Source organism: Neoarius graeffei, chromosome 3, assembly GCF_027579695.1.
Source record: "Neoarius graeffei isolate fNeoGra1 chromosome 3, fNeoGra1.pri, whole genome shotgun sequence".
In the NCBI taxonomy this organism is placed as follows: Eukaryota; Metazoa; Chordata; class Actinopteri; order Siluriformes; family Ariidae; genus Neoarius; species Neoarius graeffei.
In genome coordinates, this window is record NC_083571.1 from 23,915,269 (window position 1) to 23,937,021 (window position 21,753).

At 45.6% G+C, this 21,753-nt stretch overlaps 1 long non-coding RNA gene across 2 annotated transcripts; it reads right to left on the reverse strand.

The window, feature by feature from the left end:
- Positions 1-902: 902 nt before the first annotated feature.
- Positions 903-13,371, reverse strand: LOC132882738 (uncharacterized). Of its 2 annotated transcripts, none has more exons than XR_009654222.1 (3): positions 13,268-13,371; positions 1,804-1,963; positions 903-1,142 (listed from the first exon to the last, which is right to left on the reverse strand). It is a non-coding gene; the product is annotated as an uncharacterized LOC132882738 (long non-coding RNA). The 2 variants fall into 2 exon arrangements; XR_009654221.1 differs by lacking the exon at positions 13,268-13,371 and adding an exon at positions 2,291-3,227.
- Positions 13,372-21,753: the final 8,382 nt, after the last annotated feature.

The window sequence follows — 21,753 nt, forward strand, 5'->3', positions numbered from 1 at the left end:
CTCAATTCGAACAACCAAAAACAGCGCAAAAACTAACCATATTGAAGACAGATTAAGGCTCGTTTACATGAAAGACAGTGTCTGTTTGACCCCCAGGTGTAATTATCATGTGATGTGTGCCATCATGCACAAGGGGTCTATTGACCCTTCCCACTCATGTGACCTTCTTAAACGCGACCGCCATTTTGGACATGAAGAAATAACGGTTTATGGCACAGACCCTTTCGGTTCTCGCTCATCTAGCTGCTACAATGACTGCTTAGACTGCAACAATAATACCTAACACACATTTAAGTATCCATCGTAAAGACGTGAAACTCGTCGAGTGACGAGTGTGTTCATTGATAAGCTAACACAATCTAAAAGTAGACATACCATCACACTGCTCTGGCGCTATGTACAGTTTACCTTCTATGGTTTGTGCACTCACTATTTGCCATTACTTTCTCCAACCCAGTGTTCGAACTATGCCGATATTTTCGGGGGGTCCCTTTTTTTCCCTTGGGGGGGGGGGGTGCTTGCACTTGTCTCAGAGCGCGGATCTCCAAACACATGAGAAGCCTATCTTACGCACATATCATCCCTGTCAACACACCCTTGTGGGGCCCATATGGGTTGGATATGGGCTGCCCAGCTGGGCTCCAGTCAGTTTTGTCCGGGGGTTCCATGGTGGCCCCATGTGGGCAAGCCCAGTTGGGCTGAAGGTGGGTTTCACATGGGCCCTAGCTAAAACCCACTTGGGCAACCCAGGTTTCTCCCATCTGGGGCCCACACTGAGTGGGCCCATGTGGGCTCATTATGGGTCCCTGATTGTACCCTTTAAGGTAATAACTATTATGGGGGCTTATTTTACAGTCAGCCCATAGTACAGTTCTTTACACAAACAACAATGACAAAAAGACTAGTAATACAATTACTTTTTTATTGCTATTTACAAAAAATAAAAACTAAGTTTTTATTACAGAAATCACTGAGAAAAAAAACAACAACACAATTTAAATTTCCTGAGGGGCTGCCTCTCTGGCCTGACCGGCCTGTCGATTGCCCCCCCCAGTCCCTAGCACCAATCAGCCACTTTGAGACCGCCTTCCCTGTGTCCTTTCTGGTGATCTGACTGGTCATTGCATTCTTCTTCAAGGCTCCTGCAAGGCACAAATATAGCAGTGACTTACTTCATGTGACAACTCTCAGCCAGGTTTGTAGAAGCAACAGAGTTTCTCAAAAAATTGAATATTGTGGAAGTTTGTTAAAGGAGAAATCTAGTGTGAATCAATCAATAGCCCAGTTGTTAAGGTTCATTGAAGGTTATCTGTATGTATGCGGTCTATGTTGCATCACATTTTCTTGTTCTTTTTCCTGACAGCACTTGTTGACCTCAAACAACCGGGCTAATGACTGATTCACACCAAACTTCTCCTTTAATTTCAGTAATTCAATGTATAAGGCAAAGCTCATACATTAAATAGATTCATCAGACATTAAGTGAAATATTTCTAGCCGTTATTTGTTTCTAATAAAAGGCATTCTATTCTATTCTAAGTTTAGGAAAACTGTCTAGCAGAGTAATATTTTAATAGCATATCGAAATATCGCGTTTCATGTCTGCGTATTGAGCCATAGGGGGTGTGTCATTCAGTTCAATAAAACAAGAACCGTTGCATTCCTAACTATTACACCCCAGACATCACCTATGCCCACCCTTACACACACCTGTAGTTGCCTTTACAGTTCAATAAACATGTTTGGTATTATGATCTCTTTCTAATATTGTACAACTTAAACATTATCCATATGCACACCTACCATAAATTACTTCAAACAGCTTGAGGGGCTTGAATCCTCTCTTGCCGTTTCTCCCCACGAAGTTGTACTGTCTGGATAGGTTGTGGTCAATGAGGAACGCCATCATCCTTCTCGTGGCCCCGTCAACAGTGCCCCCTCCAATGTCCGCCACAGCTGCAATCTGAGAGGGAACAAAGGCAATACAAGGCAGGTCAATCTATATTCCTCACTGGAGTAAACCTCTCAACATGAAAGAACTGCCAGATGCATGGATATTTGAAAGTTAGGGTGCGCACATAGTAGATATAGTGTGAAAGAGTGGGAAGATCCCACTAGTGGATCGAAATGTTGCCTTATAGTTAAATAATAGTGTTTTTGGAGAGTATACCCAGTGTGCAGACCACTCTTTCACACTGTTCTCATAACTTTCAACAGCACTTGTCAACGTGAAACAACAGGGCAACAGGTTGATTCAGTCCACATACTGTAATACCTTTAACATACATACCAGTTCTGGTGGGGTTTGCCAGTTTTTTTTCCATGCAGTCGACTTTATTAACCGTCTTGAGGGGGAAACCCTCTGGAGTAGAACAAATGGGGTTGGCAATGTTGTGTCAATCTTGGAGAAGTGCCTGAAGAATCCTCCCATGGTTCCTCTGTGTCTTTCACCTCCTCAAGGAGGGTCAAAATGCGAACAAACATGCTATCCCGAATGTCTTGTCTTGGGGTTGAAGACCCGTGGGTGGGAGCAGGGGGTGGAGGGGTCTGCAGAGACCCGTGGGTGGAGGGGTCTGGAGAGACCCGTGGGTGGGTGGAAGGGTCTGCAGAGACCCGTGGGGGGGTTGAGGGGTCTGCAGAGACCCGTGGGTGTTAGGACTAGGACTGTTTTGGCCTCTAGAGGCCGCTGTTATTTCCTTTTCGTGTCATGTTTATTTTGGCCTCTAGAGGCCGCCACTGTTCCTGTGTTTTGTGTTTGTGTTAATTGCCTGTTTAGTCCTGATTATCTTCACCTGTGTTCAATTTAGTTTGTGTATTTATACCCCCTGAGTTCAGTCCTCTTGTCACGGAGTCTTTGTGCTGTTATGTTTATCTCCAGTTTCCTCTGTACCGTGTTCTTTGTTTTGCACTTTGCTTTTCTTTTTGACCTAAAGTATTTACTGTGTTTTTGGATCTTCTGAGCGTTCAGCATTTTGCCTTTCCTTTTGTTTTTGGACTTTGCACCTTTTGGATATTTTTATTTTTGTTATCTTCTGAGCTTTTGGATTTTCTTTTTTTGTTTTTTCATCGGATTGTAAATATTGTACATAGTGTAAATAAACTGTTGTTTGATACTTTTTCTACTTCTGCCTCATGCCTCTGCATTTGAGTCATCCCCCTGGTGGCCTAGTGGGGGTTTGCTGGATTATCACACCAATGAACCAGGTTCGAATCCCAGCAAATCCCTAACAGAAAGACTCCGTCATGACCGACTCAGCAGAGGCTGCTTCAACTGTCTACCCGGCCAACCTTCAGGGAATTATGGCAGCTTTGACACGCTTCGGAGCGACCATGGACGCTCATGGACGTACGCTCACCAGCCAACGTGAGGCCCTTGCTCGCCACGAGGAACTGCTTCAGCAAATTGGGAAAACCCTGGCACAGCTGACATCTCTGCCTGCATCTCCTCATCCTGATCCAGCTCCTGCTTCTGCTCCAGTGCCTCCTGCCATGCTGCCTTCTTCACCTCGCGAACCCAGCCTTCCTGCACCACAGAGGTATGACGGCAAGCACAGTGAGTGCCGGGAGTTCCTTACCCAGTGTCAACTCACCTTTGAGCTTCAGCCTACCACCTACACTACAGATCGCCGCAAGATTGCCTTTGTGATCACCTTATTAGCTGGTAAGGCGCGAGCCTGGGCTACTGCTATCTGGCAAAGACAGGGACCTGAGTGCCTTGATTTCCAGCTGTTTTCTGAAGAGATGCTTCGGGTCTTCGATCAGGCGGACATCAGTACCGACGCAGCCCGAAAGCTCATGTCCATCTGGCAAGGAGGAAGCGTCGCAGATTACGCCATCTCGTTCCGGACGCTCGCAGCAGTAAGTGGATGGAACGAGACTGCCCTGGTGTCAGCCTTCCACCATGGTCTGTCTGACCCCATCAAGGACGGTCTGGCCTCTATTGGATGCCCAAGTGACCTCGAAACCCTCATCTCACATGCTATTCGTCTGGAAAACAGGATGAGAGAACACCACCAAGCCTTGAGCCCCCCCAGCCTCCCTACCTCTACCTGGAGCCCGTCTACCTCCTTCAGTGACTGTCCAGAACCCATGCAAGTGGGTCGTACTCGCCTCTCTGCATCTGAGAGGGAGCGCAGAAGGAGGGACAAGTGCTGCATCTACTGTGGCAAGCCTGCTCACTTCCGAGCATCATGTCCCGAACTCTCGGGAAAAGGACCGCCCCGTCCAGCCGAGGGAGGGTTGTGACGGGGCCTACCCTCTCTCCCGGACTCCCTGGCCAAGGAATCTACATCCCGGTCTCCATCTCCTGGGGTGAGTCTGTCCACTCTTGTCAAGCTTTGTTAGACTCAGGGGCGGCTGGGAACTTTATGGATATTCACTTCGCCCAAAGCATCAATATTCCGACTGCACCTCTTGAAGTCCCACTGTCTGTGTCTGCCCTCGATGGTCAAGCGTTAGGTGATGGAAGAGTCACCCAAGTTACTTCTCCAGTCTTCCTCCAGTCTCAAGGTCACAAGGAAGAAATATCCCTGCACCTGATTCCTTCACCTGAGTTCCCAGTTATTCTAGGCCTTCCTTGGCTTACTCGCCACAATCCTCGCATAGACTGGGTAACAAGCCAGGTTGTGGAATGGGGCCCTGCATGCCATGCCTCTTGTCTGCTCTCTAGCTCTCCTGTGTCTCCTGCCGAGCCCCCTGATCTCACCGAGTTATCTCAAGTTCCCACAGAGTACTGGGATCTCAAGGAGGTATTCAGCAAGAGCAGGGCCGCCGTTCTTCCTCCACACTGGGCCTACGACTGTGCCATCGACTTGCTCCCTGGGACTACCCCTCCTCGTGGCAGACTGTTTTCCCTCTCTCAGCCAGAACGCAAGGCCATGGAGGAATACCTCAAAGACGCCCTGGTCTCTGGGTTCATTCGACCCTCCACCTCACCTGCTGGTGCCGGCTTCTTCTTTGTCGGCAAGAAGGATGGGGGGCTCTGACCATGTATTGACTACAGGGGCCTGAACAAGATCACTGTGCGCAACCGATATCCCCTTCCGCTGATGTCCACTGCTTTCGACCTGCTCCAAGGCGCCACCGTCTTCACCAAGTTGCACCTATGGAACGCATACCACCTCATCCGTATCCGACAGGGAGACGAGTGGAAGACTGCCTTTAACACCCTGTCTGGGCACTACGAATACCAGGTGATGCCCTTCGGACTCACCAACGCACCAGCTGTTTTTCAGGCCCTAATCAACGACGTCTTAAGGGACATGATTAACCTGTACGTTTTTGTCTACCTCGACGACATCCTAATCTTTTCCAAGACCGTGCAGGAGCACCGCCACCATGTCCGCCAGGTTCTCCAGAGGCTGCTACAGAACAATCTGTTCGCTAAGGCCCAGAAATGCGAATTTCATGTTCCCGAGGTCTCCTTTCTGGGATTTATTGTACGGACAGGCCAACTCCAAATGGACCCTGCCAAGTCCCTGGCTGTCTGGGACTGGCCTACTCCCAAGTCCGTTAAGGAGGTTCAGCGGTTCTTAGGATTCGCTAACTTCTACCGCAAGTTCATCAGGAACTTCAGTTCTGTAGCAGCACCCATGTCAGACCTTACCAAAGGGACAGGTGGATCTTATGTCTGGTCTCCTCAGGCGGAAAAGGCGTTCAAAGACCTCAAGGACCGCTTCTGCATGGCACCCATTCTGGTCCTCCCAGACACCTCCCAACCATTCATCGTGGAGGTGGACGCCTCGGACAGTGGTGTCGGCGTGGTGCTCTCTCAATGTTCAGAAGGAAGGCTGCACCCCTGCGCTTACTTCTCCCACCGCTTGAGTCCTGCGGAGTCCCGGTACGATGTGGGGGATCGAGAACTGCTAGCGGTCAAACTGGCCCTTGAGGAGTGGAGGCACTGGCTGGAGGGAGCGCAACATCCATTCCTGGTTTGGACTGACCACAAGAACCTGGAGTACCTCCAGCAAGCCAAGAGACTGAACCCTCGACAGGCTAGGTGGGCCCTGTTTTTCAGTCGGTTTGACTTCACCCTCTCGTACCGCCCCGGCTCCAAGAACACCAAACCTGACGCACTGTCCAGGCTGTTCTCTGCCACTAACAGGGAGAATGAAGTCGGGCCTATTATCCCTGTGTCCCGGATTGTGGCCCCTGTCCGCTGGGGTATTGAGGAGGCTGTCCGACGAGCTCAACGCCAGGACCCCGGTCCTGGGATGGGGCCACCGGGCCTCTTGTACGTCCCACATCAAGCCCGGGCCAAGGTTCTCCAGTGAGGTCACTCTTCCCCTCTCACCGCCCACCCGGGAGCTCGGAGGACCCTGGACTTCCTGAAAAGACGCTTCTGGTGGCCTAACATGGAGAAGGAAGTAAGGTCATTTGTCCTGTCCTGTGAGGTTTGCACCAGAACCAAGAACCCACGACGGCATCCCCAGGGTCTCCTGCATCCTCTGACCATTCCCCGGCGTCCCTGGTCCCACGTGGCAGTCGACTTCATCACGGATCTCCCTGAGTCACAAGGTAACACGGTCATTTTGGTTTTAGTCGACAGATTCTCGAAGGCCTGCCGCTTCATACCACTGTGCAAACTCCCCTCTGCTCTTGAAACAGCGAAACTTATGTTTAATCATGTCTTCCGAGTCTTTGGTCTTCCACAGGACATCGTCTCAGACCGAGGGCCCCAGTTCTCCTCCCGAGTGTGGCACGGGTTCTGCAAGGTCATCGGAGCCACTGCCAGCCTCTCCTCTGGGTTTCACCCACAGTCCAATGGTCAGACGGAGAGGCTCAACCAGGACCTGGAAACCACCCTGCGAGGCCTGGCTATGGATAACCCGACATCGTGGAGCACCTGGCTGCCATGGGCAGAGTACGCCCACAACACCCTGCAGTCATCGGCCACCAAGCTGTCGCCATTCCAGTGCCAATTCGGGTTCCAGCCACCTCTGTTCCCGGACCAGGAGGAGGACGCGGGGGTGCCCTCGGTCAACCAATATGTGAGACGGTGTCGCAAGACCTGGAGCAAGGTCAGGAAGACCCTCATACAGACCTCCAGAACCAACCAGACTCAGGCCAACCGCCATAGAAGACCTGCACACGCTTTCTGCCCTGGGCAGCGGGTTTGGCTGTCCACTAAGGACCTTCCGCTGCGGGTGGAGAACCTCAAGCTTGCTCCTCGCTACATTGGCCCCTTCAAGGTGGTGCGCAGGGTGAACCCTGTCTCCTACCGGCTCCAGTTGCCCCGGACTCTGAGGATCAACCCCACTTTCCATGTTTCCCTGTTGCGGCCCATACTGACGTCTACGTATGCCCCTGCCCCTAGGAACCCCTCACCCCCCGCATCTTCCAGGGTCAGACTGTGTTCACTGTGCATCGCCTGCTTGACTCCCGCCGGGTCCGCGGCGGGTTGCAATATCTGGTGGACTGGGAGGGCTATGGTCCTGAGGAGCGCTGCTGGGTTCCTGCTCGGGATGTCCTAGATAAAGAACTGTGTTGGGACTTCCATTCGGCCCATCCGGATCGCCCTGGGAACGTCAGGAGACGCTCCTAGAGGGGGGGGGTCCTGTTAGGACTAGGACTGTTTTGGCCTCTAGAGGCCGCTGTTATTTCCTTTTCGTGTCATGTTTATTTTGGCCTCTAGAGGCTGCCACTGTTCCTGTGTTTTGTGTTTGTGTTAATCGCCTGTTTAGTCCTGATTATCTTCACCTGTGTTCAATTTAGTTTGTGTATTTATACCCCCTGAGTTCAGTCCTCTTGTCACTGAGTCTTTGTGCTGTTATGTTTATCTCCAGTTTCCTCTGTACCGTGTTCTTTGTTTTGCACTTTGCTTTTCTTTTTGACCTAAAGTATTTACTGTGTTTTTGGATCTTCTGAGCGTTCAGCATTTTGCCTTTCCTTTTGTTTTTGGACTTTGCACCTTTTGGATATTTTTATTTTTGTTATCTTCTGAGCTTTTGGATTTTCTTTTTTTGTTTTTTCATCGGATTGTAAATATTGTACATAGTGTAAATAAACTGTTGTTTGATACTTTTTCTACTTCTGCCTCACGCCTCTGCATTTGAGTCATCCCCCTGGTGGCCTAGAGGGGGTTTGCTGGATTATCACACCAACGAACAAGGTTCGAATCCCAGCAAATCCCTAACAGTGGGGGGGGTAGAGGGGTCTGCAGACTCCCGTGGGAGGGTGGAGGAGTCTGCATACATCTCAGAGTAGATGGAGGCCTTGGAGGTGATGGAGATGCCTGATTGTTGATTTCGTCGTCATCCTCACCTTCAGCCTCGCTGGACATGACCACTTGCCTAAACATGTATAATAATCAAGCACAATCAATAAGTTAAAGCATTTCAGTTAAACTATAACTACTTTAACTAAAGCATTAGAATATAAAGGAAAAATAAAATTTAAAAAACAGTTTTCGTAAGTGGGGCGGCACGGTGGTGTAGTGGTTAGCGCTGTCGCCTCACAGCAAGAAGGTCCGGGTTCGAGCCCCGTGGCCGGCGAGGGCCTTTCTGTGCGGAGTTTGCATGCTCTCCCCGTGTCCGTGTGGGTTTCCTCCGGGTGCTCCGGTTTCCCCCACAGTCCAAAGACATGCAGGTTAGGCTAACTGGTGACTCTAAATTGACCGTAGGTGTGAGTGTGAGTGTGAATGGTTGTGTGTCTATGTGTCAGCCCTGTGATGACCTGGCGATTTGTCCAGGGTGTACCCCGCCTTTCGCCCGTAGTCAGCTGGGATAGGCTCCAGCTTGCCTGCGACCCTGTAGAACAGGATAAAGCGGCTAGAGATAATGAGATGAGATGAGTTTTCGTAAGTTAAAGTTAGTGACAAATTGAGCACCTGCATACATGTCAACCTTTGGTCAATCAAACCTGTATAACCAACCTCCAAAATTTTCCCTTATAAAATCCGTATAAGATGCAAATTAAAATAATTTACCTAAAATTTGAATGATAATTAACAATGATATATCCCAGTTACGGGCGGCACGGTGGTGTAGTGGTTAGCGCTGTCGCCTCACAGCAAGAAGATCCTGGGTTCGAGCCCCGGGGCTGGCGAGGGCCTTTCTGTGTGGAGTTTGCATGTTCTCCCTGTGTCGCGTGGGTTTCCTCCGGGTGCTCCGGTTTCCCCCACAGTCCAAAGACATGCAGGTTAGGTTAACTGGTGACTCTAAATTGACCGTGAATGTGAGTGTGAATGGTTGTCTGTGTCTATGTGTCAGCCCTGTGATGACCTGGCGACTTGTCCAGGGTGTACCCCGCCTTTCGCCCATAGTCAGCTGGGATAGGCTCCAGCTTGCCTGCGACCCTGTAGAAGGATAAAGCGGCTAGAGATAATGAGATGAGATGAGATATCCCAGTTACTTTTTATTCAATATTAATAACAATAAACCTTCAGAATGAATACAAAGCTCCAATGTTTGACAAAAACACAAAGTGTTATCAGTGTAGTTACAAAGGAAATACTTTGCTGTTTGGAGATAGGTTTCACCAAGCGGCTATTATGCGCGAGACTTCATATTAGCCACAAAGTCAGGAAAATCTGTTCGTAAAATTACGTTATAATGACCAAATACAATGAAAAGTATTTTTCCAGTCTCACCTGTGAAAGGTAATCCCATGTGATCTCATTTGGATGGTAAACCTGTTGGTACAGTTAAGCGCAGCATATGAATGAGGCATCTTTATTCTCGGCTACTGTCTATACACTATACCAGAGACGGTTGAAGAATCTCCACTTTGCCACATCCAATATGGCGGCGAGGATGACGTATGATTCTATGCAGAAGGCGGCGTCTATGTTTATATGTCTATGACTTCACGGTTGGCGGGATTCTCGCAATGCGGTGTGCGCATGATCAAAAGTGGAATGAAGTCTCGCAACCACAAGACAACGCGCGATTTCATAAGACTCTTTACTGGCTGTCTGTGGTGTAGAGTACGTTTGTAAATGTTATGTGCTCTTATCGTGGGAATTGATTATAGCTCTAAATAAATATTGAAGTTTTTTTAAAGAATCCGTATAACTTTATTTATACGCCCGTATACTATGTTTATTGAATCAAATCCGTATAAAATACGGACATTCCGTATAGGTTGACATGTATGCACCTGTGGCACATCCTAAAGCGGAAGTTAGAGAAAAACATCCACCTGCTCTGAAATGTCATCACAAAGGAGTGGGAAAGGATTACAGTACAACCCCGATTCCAAAAAAGTTGGGACAAAGTAGAAATTGTAAATAAAAACAGAATGCAATGATGTGGAAGTTTCAAAATTCCATATTTTATTCAGAATAGAACATAGATGACATATCAAATGTTTAAACTGAGAAAATGTATCATTTAAAGAGAAAAATTAGGTGATTTTAAATTTCATGACAACAACACATCTCAAAAAAGTTGGGACAAGGCCATGTTTACCACTGTGAGACATCCCCTTTTCTCTTTACAACAGTCTGTAAATGTCTGGGGACTGAGGAGACAAGTTGCTCAAGTTTAGGGATAGGAATGTTAACCCATTCTTGTCTAATGTAGGATTCTAGTTGCTCAACCGTCTTAGGTCTTTTTTGTCATATCTTCCGTTTTATGATGCGCCAAATGTTTTCTATGGGTGAAAGATCTGGACTGCAGGCTGGCCAGTTCAGTACCCGGACCCTTCTTCTACGCAGCCATGATGCTGTAATTGATGCAGTATGTGGTTTGGCATTGTCATGTTGGAAAATGCAAGGTCTTTCCTGAAAGAGACGTCATCTGGATGGGAGCATATGTTGCTCTAGAACCTGGATATACCTTTCAGCATTGATGGTGTCTTTCCAGATGTGTAAGCTGCCCATGCCACACGCACTAATGCAACCCCATACCATCAGAGATGCAGGCTTTTGAACTGAGCGCTGATAACAACTTGGGTCGTCCTTCTCCTCTTTAGTCTGAATGACACGGCTTCCCTGATTTCCATAAAGAACTTCAAATTTTGATTCGTCTGACCACAGAACAGTTTTCCACTTTGCCACAGTCCATTTTAAATGAGCCTTGGCCCAGAGAAGACGTCTGCGCTTCTGGATCGTGTTTAGATACGGCTTCTTCTTTGAACTATAGAGTTTTAGCTGGCAACGGCGGATGGCACGGTGAATTGTGTTCACAGATAATGTTCTCTGGAAATATTCCTGAGCCCATTTTGTGATTTCCAATACAGAAGCATGCCTGTATGTGATGCAGTGCCGTCTAAGGGCCCGAAGATCACGGGCACCCAGTATGGTTTTCCGGCCTTGACCCTTACGCACAGAGATTCTTCCAGATTCTCTGAATCTTTTGATGATATTATGCAGTGTAGATGATGATATGTTCAAACTCTTTGCAATTTTACACTGTCAAACTCCTTTCTGATATTGCTCCACTATTTGTCGGCGCAGAATTAGGGGGATTGGTGATCCTCTTCCCATCTTTACTTCTGAGAGCCGCTGCCACTCCAAGATGCTCTTTTTATACCCAGTCATGTTAATGACCTATTGCCAATTGACGTAATGAGTTACAATTTGGTCCTCCAGCTGTTCCTTTTTTGTACCTTTAACTTTTCCAGCCTCTTATTGCCCCTGTCCCAACTTTTTTGAGATGTGTTGCTGTCATGAAATTTCAAATAAGCCAATATTTGGCATGAAATTTCAAAATGTCTCACTTTCGACATTTGATATGTTGTCTATGTTCTATTGTGAATACAATATCAGTTTTTGAAATTTGTAAATTATTGCATTCCATTTTTATTTACAATTTGTTCTTTGTCCCAACTTTTTTGGAATCGGGGTTGCAGAAACCAGTGCATCTTTCGTGAATTTCAAGGCCATACAGGTTAAGGCAGTTCATAATAATGGTGCTCACACAAAATATTGACAGTATGTATGAGCATAATTAGGACATGTTCGCTGTGGGGTGTACTTAATTTCGTTTCCAGCTGTTTCAGCATTAACATTACGTTGAGATTTTCAGAAGACTACAAATTTCTGTTGTTATACAAGCTGTACATTGCCTTCTTTAAGTTGTATGTTTCATTTCTAGTGCTGTCCCATGAAAAGATTTAAAAGAATATTTGCACAAATGTGATGGTTGTTCTCACTTTTCCCCCTTGTTACTTTAAGTGATTACATTTATTATTATTATTTATTAGTTAATCATATATTTGTTCATTCTACTGTTCTCTATAATTCAAATAGCCTCACTCCTTTTGCGCTTCCCCCTGCCCATATTCTCTGTAGACTCAGGCTCAGTTGATACATCTGTATTCTGTTCATATTCCACTAACTTTGAGCGAGCAATTTCATATGTTGCTGTACAAATCAGTGGCAATTAGTTTCATTCAGAACAAAATTAAAGGTGGAAAATGAGTTCTTGCATGGTTTTTAACACAATTTCATTTTTTTGTATCGAACCGTAGAGCAACTCCCCTTGATCAGTTTTCTGCCAGCCCCATTAAAAATTTGAAGAAAACAAACAAACAAAAAAAACTTGCCTTGGGAGGCAACAAGGGGGTTGTACACATCAAACAAACACTAGGGGCACAGGCTGTGCACCACTTCCAGCCAATCAACAACATGGTCAGGGGAGGGGGTGGGGGTTAGTGAGTGTGCACATATTGGTGGGGGCAGTGAGCAAAGTTGATTTAGTTGCTGGAATTTGAGAGTACCGTTTCGTATAGCATTTTAGGTATTTACATGGAATGTCAACGGAAGTGATAATGCAGGAACTCATAGTGCACCTTTAAACAAAATCTACAATGAACTCATCTTGTAAGATAATATAATACAAAATACACATGGGCACATTACCAGCTTTTCTCTTCACGGTCACTTCGTGTGTCACCCAGTCAGTGCAAGGGTCCTTTTGCTTTATGCCTGCCCTTGTCGAGTTCATCTTTGCTGGTGGCCAATAGCATTCATCCTCCTCAGGCCCAGTAAACAATTTGGTTTCTATAACTGCCAGTCCATGATTTGAAAACTCCACTACAGCGAAAGGTAACATGCTTAAAAAAAAACAAATACACATATAAATAAAAAATAAACAGCACTTTAGTGCAAGAGTGGCAATGCCACGTATGTGGTCTTGAATGGCAACAAAGCCATTTTTGTTTTCAACTCATCCACAGGTAATAGCTGCAGGTGCTCAGATAAATTGCAAACAAAAAGAATTCCAAGACGTGAGGAGTCCTTTTGGTTAACAGTAAAAAAAGATAGTTATTGCCAAAGCCTAGCATCTATACTCGTATTATTATGCAGAATGATTTTACCAACCTTTTGTTCAGCCACACACGTGCTTGTCCAGACGCTCTTCTAACCAGGGATGAGAGTGGGTGGTCACCAAAAAAGCAGAAAACAAGATGGCGCCTGAAGCTTCATCTCGCTTTGAGTAAAGCCGATATGAAAGAGAAACATATTTTTGAAGCGCAGCGACGATGAACATGTGCTTTCGATAAAATAGAACAGATGCGGGTACTTTTGTAAAAACTGTTATGATTGGCTTTTGTTCTCTCTCACACTCTTGTAAGAACTGTTATGATTGGCTTGTTCTCTCTCACACTCTTGTAACAACTGTTATGATTGGCTTTTGTTCTCTGTTAAAGTGTGAGAGGGAACAAGCCAATCATAACAGTTGTTTTCTTTTAGGTTATAGCAAACTTTATCTGTTATGCTCTAAAATTGAGAAATTTTATTTTTAATTGTAATTAATTTCGCGATTTTTTTAAAGATTATTTTATTACATCTCAACTGGTAGGTATGAGAGTAAAATTCTTTGTGTTTTTGAATTGAATTGGAGTTGAATTGGAGCCTTGCTGGAACCCACTTATAGCCCATCTAGTTTAGCCCATCTACTGCCCACCTATTACCCATGTGGGCTCCAACAACAAAGCCCACTTATTGCCCATGCTTAATTTAGCCTATTTAATGCCCACCCATTGCCCATGTGGGGCCCAACAACAAAGCCCACTTATTGCCCATGCTTAATTTAGCCCATTTAATGCCCACCCATTGCCCATGTGGGGCCCAACAACAAAGCCCACTCGAAGCCCATGCCCAGCCAAAGCCCACCTAGCCCAAATGAGGCCCATGTGGGCCCCAACTGTATGTGTTTGCAGGGATGCGGACTCCACACCTCCACACATGCATCGCATCTGAAGTCATAACTCATCAGGGGAAATCGTGTCCGCATTGGCATGTTCATAAAACAACCTTGCGTCAACAATGATACCACACGCAAGAAAAAAAAAAACAGTCAGGCTACTCAACACATCTGATCCACAGCAGCACCAAAGCATCACTGGAAATCATGTCAACAACCAATCTTCCATTTCAACACACGTCAACAAACAAATGGCACCACAAACATGAACAAATCGGTCAGGCTACCGATTCCAAACCCACAGCAGATGAATAATTAAATGCATCTTACCTTAAAGCAGAATCGACCACAAAGGAAGTGTGTTGGCACTGTTGGCACACTTCCTTTCTACTAGTTTGTGTCCCCAACCTGGCAGCAGCAGTTGTCATATCGGTTTATTTTATCTTTGATGTAAACACAACACTTTGGATATGCAAATGCTTCCCGTTACACACGATTGCTATGTCAATAAACATCATTTTGCCAATATTTTAGAGACCATCCATCTTCTCCGTCGGTCAGCATCTGTCGGGATCCGATAAAATGATAAATCTTGCCTTGTGTGTTGATGGTTACTACATCCAGGTGCACAACAATATAATGGCATGATGGAAGTCTTGCTGAAAGTAAAAACTTTATTTGATGGCTATATTCCTTTCGATGCTTCGCCGTCGTTCCTTGTTGTTGGCTGTGGTAGACTACTGGTAGTTCATGTCCAAAATGGCAGCCGCATTTGTCGTGACGTCACGTGGGATGGGTCAATAGTCCATGGCAGCCATGTTTGAAGGCTGCTGTGAATCATGGGAAGTAAAGTCTTGAGTGCGGGTGGGTGCAGACATGACTGAACCCCCCTGCAGCCTTGCCCCCTCCCCACAAAGAGCTTCCTTTTTCTTGGATGGCCCCAGGACCAAGGATCAGATTTTGTAGGATGAAAGTTTTAACAGAGAAGGGGGTCTAGGATGTCTTGGGCAGGGATCCCACTCAACTAGATATGGATGATTGTCTTCTTTACATCATGAATTAAGTATAGCATAGATGATGTAGGCTGGCTGGCTGTTGATGGTGAATGGTTTGGGAGGTGAGGTAGAGGGCATGTTCCTGTCTAGGGGACCTGGGATGGTGGGTTTCAGGCATGAGACATGGAATGTGGGTGATAGCCTGCTGTTCTTGGGTAGAGCCAACTTGTGAAATCACAGATATGTTGAAGTACTTTGAATGGCCCAATATACTTGACACTGAGCTTCAGACAATTTCTTGGATTCCTAATATCCTTGGAGGACAGTCAGACTCCGTCACCTGGGTTGTATTGGGGAGTTTCCCCTCTGTGACGGTCAGCAAAGTGCTTGTACCTTTAAGCCACTTTTTCAAGACATTGATGACACTTTCCCATACCTGTTCAGTGCGTTTGAACCATTCATCTACTGCAGGCATGCCAGTGGGTAAAGCATCCCATGGAAAGAGGGGCATTTGATAACCAAGTACACATTGAAAAGGTGTCACATGGATTGAGAGTGGCCCAAAGAATTCTTGGCATATTTAGCCCATGGCAGGAACTGTGCCCAGTCTCCCTGATTCTCAGGGCAGAAAACACTGACTTCTTGGTTGGCTTTTTCCACTTGTCTGTTAGACTGTGTGTGATATCTGGACATTAGACTTAATGAAACTCCCAGCATATCCATGAACTTAGATCGTAGTCAAGATGTGAACTGTGAACCACCACTGACAACATCATCTGGGATGCCAAAATAATGAAACAAATGGGTAAAATTTAGTTTGGCTGTTTCAAAGGCTGTGGGGAGACCTGGTAGATGGGTAAGTCTTAAAGACTTTAAAAAACAAGCTCTGGATCAGGTGACATGGTAAGATAGATACAGGACAGAGAGTCACCTTTAGTGTTCTTGGAGCCAGGTCTGTACATTACATTATCGACATTTAGCAGATGCTCTTATCCAGACCAATGTGCAACAGGACCCTGACACACAAGCAGCAATGGGCAGCCCAAGGTGCCTTACTCAAGGGCACTTGAGCCATTCCTGCTGGTCCAGGGAATCAAACCAGTGACCTTTTGGTCTCAAAGCTGCTTCTGTAACCTTTAATCCATGGCTTCCCATGTAGGTGATGGTAAACTGAAAATGTGTGGAAAAATAAGCTGTGGTTTCAATCGCTTGGCAGTCTTGAGATATTCCAGATTCTTATGGTCTGTAAAAATAGTGAATATGGTATGTGGCTCCTTCTTGCCAGTGTTGCCTTGTCCTCCAGCATGAGTTTGACAGCTAACAGCTCCCAGTTGCCAATATCATAGTTTTGTTCTGCAGGGGGAAGCTTCTTAAAAAAGAAGGCCACAGGATGCAAATTGGGCTTTTCATTGAAATGCTGAGAAAGCACTGCCCCATCACTGGACTCAGATGCATCAACTTCAACTACGAAAACCTTAGTGGGATCAGGATGCTTGAGAATGGCATCAGTAGTAAATGCTGTCTTAAACTGAGAGAAGGCTTTTTCAGCTGCATGATTCCATTGAAGATGCTTAGGGCCCCTCTTTAGCAAGGCAGTGATTGGGGTTGCTATGGAGCTGAAGCCTCTTGTAAACCTTCTGTAAAAGGTAGCAAAACCTAGAAAACATTGGAGGCCTTTGTGGTACAAGTGGGCCATGTGATTACTGCTGAGACTTTGCTCTCATCCATGGTTACTCCTTCAGTGCTGATAACATAACCCAGGAAGTATATCTAGGAGACATGGAACTCACACTTTTCTGCTTTGACAAAGAGATGGTTTTCAATGAGTCAAGTCAGGACTTTCTTAACATGATTCACATGACCTTCTAGGTTAGGAGAATAAATCAAGATGTTGTCAATGTAAGCAATGGCAACTTTCTGAGCATGTCTCTCAATACATCTGTGGCAGCAGGGGCATGGTCAAGTGTCGGTTTGTGAATCGAAGGCGGGGCCAGGGAAGGTGAGTAACAAAATGATCCTACCTGTTGTCAGTTAATGTTGTATGTGTGTGTGTGTGTGTGTGTTTGTTTCAGTGATGACAGGGGAGAGCGAAGAGGCAAGGTCTCTCCTGATTGGAGCATATTTTTGTGTGTGAGCAAACGAGCTGAAGTCAGTGAAGCCGAAAAGCTAAAAGAGTTAAAAATAAAGTCTGTGTTTTACATCATTCTCTGCCTGCCTGCGCTTCAGTATTCCACCCACCCAGGGACGTACTACAGTGGTGCCGAAACCCAGGATACTGAAGGGAGCTCTCCCCACTCAAGGACCTCATCCATGCCCTCGCTGCCACCCAACAGAGCCAGCACCAAGTGCTGATTGCCCTCCGAAAGGAACAAGAATAGTGCTTTGAAGCCTTGCTGTTGGCCCAGCAGGAAGATCGCCAGGCATTCTGGCACCTGCTAGCATCAGTGGGGTCCTCAGCTGCCACCACTGCGGGCCCTCCCCACATCACACATGCAAATATGGGGCCGCACGACAACCCGGAAGCCTTCATCGCACTGTTTGAGCAAGAAGCAAGGCATGTGGGTGGCTGGTTGAGCAATGCACAGCTTGTCTACTGCTACTACTGTCCAGAGAAGCCCAGTTTGCCATGCAGCAGGTCCCCACCGACAGTCGGCTCAACTATGCCAACTTGAAGCGAGCCATCCTGCAGCGTGTCAGGCACTCCCTAGAACAACACCATCAGCATTTCCACACACTGACACTGGAGGAATTTGACTAGCTGTTCGCTTTCAGCCAACAGCTCTGGGACACCTGCCAGCGGTGGTTGAAGGTGGAAGACCACGACACCGAGGGGATCATCAACGGGGTGGTGCTGGAACAGTTCATCACACGGCTGCCAGAAGGGACAGTGGAGTGGGTCCAGTGCCACCGCCCAGCATTGCTGGATCGAGTGATCGAGTTGGTGGAGGACCATTTGGAGGCAGTTCCAGTTGCAAGTGGACATCCTGCCTCTTCTCTCTCTCTCTTCTTCTCCCTTTCCCCCTCTCTCCTTCACCCGTCATCGCCCCATTCCCTCATCACAGAAACAGGAGCCAGCCATCCCGCAGCCAGCTAACTGCACCTGTGGTGTCCCCCTCTCTTCTTTCCCTTCTGTGTCTGTGTCTTCTCCCCCTCAGGTGAGTGATTCCCAAAACGCTGGTGCAGAGGTGATGCCTGGACCGGTATTCTGGCACTGTGGGGAACCCAGGAATCTCCAGGGCCAGTGCTCTGCAATGGAGGTGGGAGCTGTGGTCCAGATCCCTGAAGTACCAGAGACTGCCTTCAATCAGGCCGGAGCGTATCACATACCAGTGAGTATTCAAGGGGGTACATATCACATGTTGGTGGATTCTGACTGTAATCAGACCTCAATCCACCAAAGCCTGATTCAAGGTAACCAATATAAGTGGCCACTTGCATTATCTCAGTTTACCTGGGTATATTAGTATATTCACTGTCTTATATGTACATTGAATGTCCTGAGCAGGAGCTCAGATCGCAGTTGCTAAAATAGTAATAATTTATTGATATAAAGTGTTTTGTGGTCATTGTACTACACTGTAGTGTCATGTGGTAATGCGTTATATGACAATGCAACTTTCATAAATTGGTGAGCGCACAAGTGGTGAAAGTTTTGTGTGGACATGGGGATGTTCACGAATATCCACTAGCGTCTGTCAACATTCTATTTCAGGGCAAAAAGCATAGTGGAGAGGCGGTGATTAACCCACACCTCACCCACCCACTGATTCTGGGGACTGATTGGCCAGGGTTTAAAGGTTTAATGGAGCATGTAGTAGTGGGCGGGTCCTGCGGCAACAAGTCACGGGGGGATTCCGCCCCTCCTCTCTCTTGGGGATTCCCTCAAGTATTTCACATTACAGCAAATGCGAGACGAGACTCTACATCATGCCTTTGACCAAGTGAGAGTAATTGATGGTCAAACTCTCCAGCCAAATGCAACACTTTCCTTCATGTACTTTGCAATTGTTAAAGGTAGGTTATATTGAGTGACACAGGACACTCAAACCTGTGAACAAATAACCCAATTGTTAATCCCAAAGAGCTGTAGGGAACTTGTATTCCATGCCAGGTGTGGATTTTTTTTTTTGGTGGGGGGCATCCAGCACACGCCTCCCTGTCCAAAAAAAACCAACCAAGTTTTAGTACATGATTGTATTGATAATGGAACTTAATTGTATTGCAGATACCAAGATATGCCTGTCATTTTTTTAATTAATAAAGTTTTTAAAAAATAAACAAAATAAATTGTTATATGGGCTTGAGCTGAAGATTTTATGATATAAATTTATATTTAATAGTAGGTCCTAGCTTAGGTTTTTTCACTTGTGACACAAATGCAGTGAAAAGCAAGCTGGGCAAGTCCTGTTGGATTTTAACAGGGCACGGGAACTTTGTGCATCTACATAATAACATACTGTATTCCCGGACTGCACTGTAGACGACATGTAAAGGGTATGCACCATCCTTTTATGTTTATGGTATACTTAACATGCTTGTTCACAAGCCAAAATGATAAGATGCTGTAGCAGGGTTTCTGCATACACTCACGTGTCGGCTGTCTGGCTACTGCTCGTATTCATTAATTGGGTATTCCTGTACTTACTATACCCTGTGTATGTACATGGTACATGTGCCATTTTGGGATTGAGTCTCACTTTATTTTTTATGACAGTGGCTGGATAGGTCTGTGAGAGATGTTAATTTTTGCAATGGCCCTGAAGAAAATCTGCTTCCATCATCAAGAAAATGTAAGTATTTTTTCCTGAATTTATATTTATCAACCCCTGCGATAACCTGGTGACTTGTCCAGGGTGTACCCAGCCTCCCGCCCATAGCTGGGATAGGCTCCAGCTTGCCTGTGACCCTCGTAGAACAGGATAAGCAGCTATAGATAATGGATGGATGGATATTTATCAACGTTTATCATATTTCCTCCACATCACTATATATTATCTTGCTGTTCTTGGGTCTTAGAATTGTAGGCCGTTCAAAATGTGGTAAACTACCCAGGCCTGTGGTCAGAGAAAGACATGCAACTCTTGCGGTCTTTGTTTATAGTTATCTCAGTATTAAGCTCTTTCTTAAGTGGTCACTTACATTATCTCAGTTTACCTGGGTATATTCACTGTCTTATATGTATACACTGAATGTCCTGAGCAGGAGCTCAGATTGCAGTTGCTAAAATTTATTGATATAAGGTGTTTTGTGGTCATTGTACTACACCATAGTGTATCATGTGGTAATGTGTTATATGACAATGCAACTTTCATAAATATTACCATATATCAGTTGTAATTATTAGGGATGAGCAAGTACAGCTGTATCCGTTAACCATATGAATTATCTGTATCCATATCCGTACTCGGAGTGGGTGGGGCCTAACCCGGAAGTGGGTCTGGTTGTCTTGAAACAGGTGGGGCTTTAACCAGTATGTTATTTTAAGTATGCAATTAATATGGGTTGATCAGAAATTGTTATATTTATTGCTGATTAGAAAACTATTTACAGGACAGCATCAGCATTGAGCTTCAGATCAATGGTTTTGATCATTATAGCAAATGAACTATTTACAGAACAAGTTTTGCAACAATGAATACAACGCATGGGGTTGCAATTATGAAATGAAATGTAATGAACAAGAGTTTTCATACTCAACATAACTTTCTTTTTTTAACTTTAAATTTTTTTTATGATCAGTGTGATTTTTTTTTTTGGTTCTTTTTTATTTTTTTTATTTCCATACCAGGTGTGTGTGTGTGTGTGTGTGTGTGTGTGTGTGTAGCTTAATTTGTAATATTATTTATACCACTACTACCTAGAAAGTGTCAGACACTCAGTGCGTGAAGTAAAATAAAACTGGTTAGAGCCAACTGACGGTTTAAAAAAAAACCCTCTGATGACTGGCAGAGAGAGAGAGAGAGAGAGAGAGAGAGTGTGTAGCTTAATTTGTAATACTTATACCACTACTACCTTTATTTTTACATGAATTACAGCAAGAAAGTGTCAGACACTCAATGTGTGAAGTCAAAAAAACTGTTTTTAACTGATGGTTAAAAAAAGAAAAAAAATCTCTGACAGGCAGAGACGCAACGCGAGTTGCTTTTTACCAAGCACCACGTCTGAACGAACCCATGTTTACCAGAACTCTACTGGTTATAAGTAAGTACAAACTGAAATAAAAACAAACTTGAAGCTGAAGAAACCCGAAACGTTAACGGAAAGAGACAGAGAGCTGTTCTCTGTGTGAGTGAGCAGAGCGGTGTGTGTAGGGGAGGGGCGCTGTGACGCTGTGTGAGGATTTTCATTCAGTCTGAGCACAGATATTGACTTGTATTGCTCGTATAATACTCAGCAAAAGTCCTTTATCCGTACCGGATACTCGTTTCAGCCGAGTATCCAGCTCAACTCTAGTAATTATGTTCTACGCATATACCTGCAAATCTGGCAATATCATTTTCAGTAACTAATAAAATGGTTTTGAAAGTTCCTACTTTCAAAATATATTTTTGATATGGTAATTTTTTTTAAAGAGATTTCATCTACAACATGTCTCTGACAGTTCAAAATGCATCTCTGTGCATTTAAAAACTGCAGAACCCCAGACCCCCGGCCTTACTGGGTTG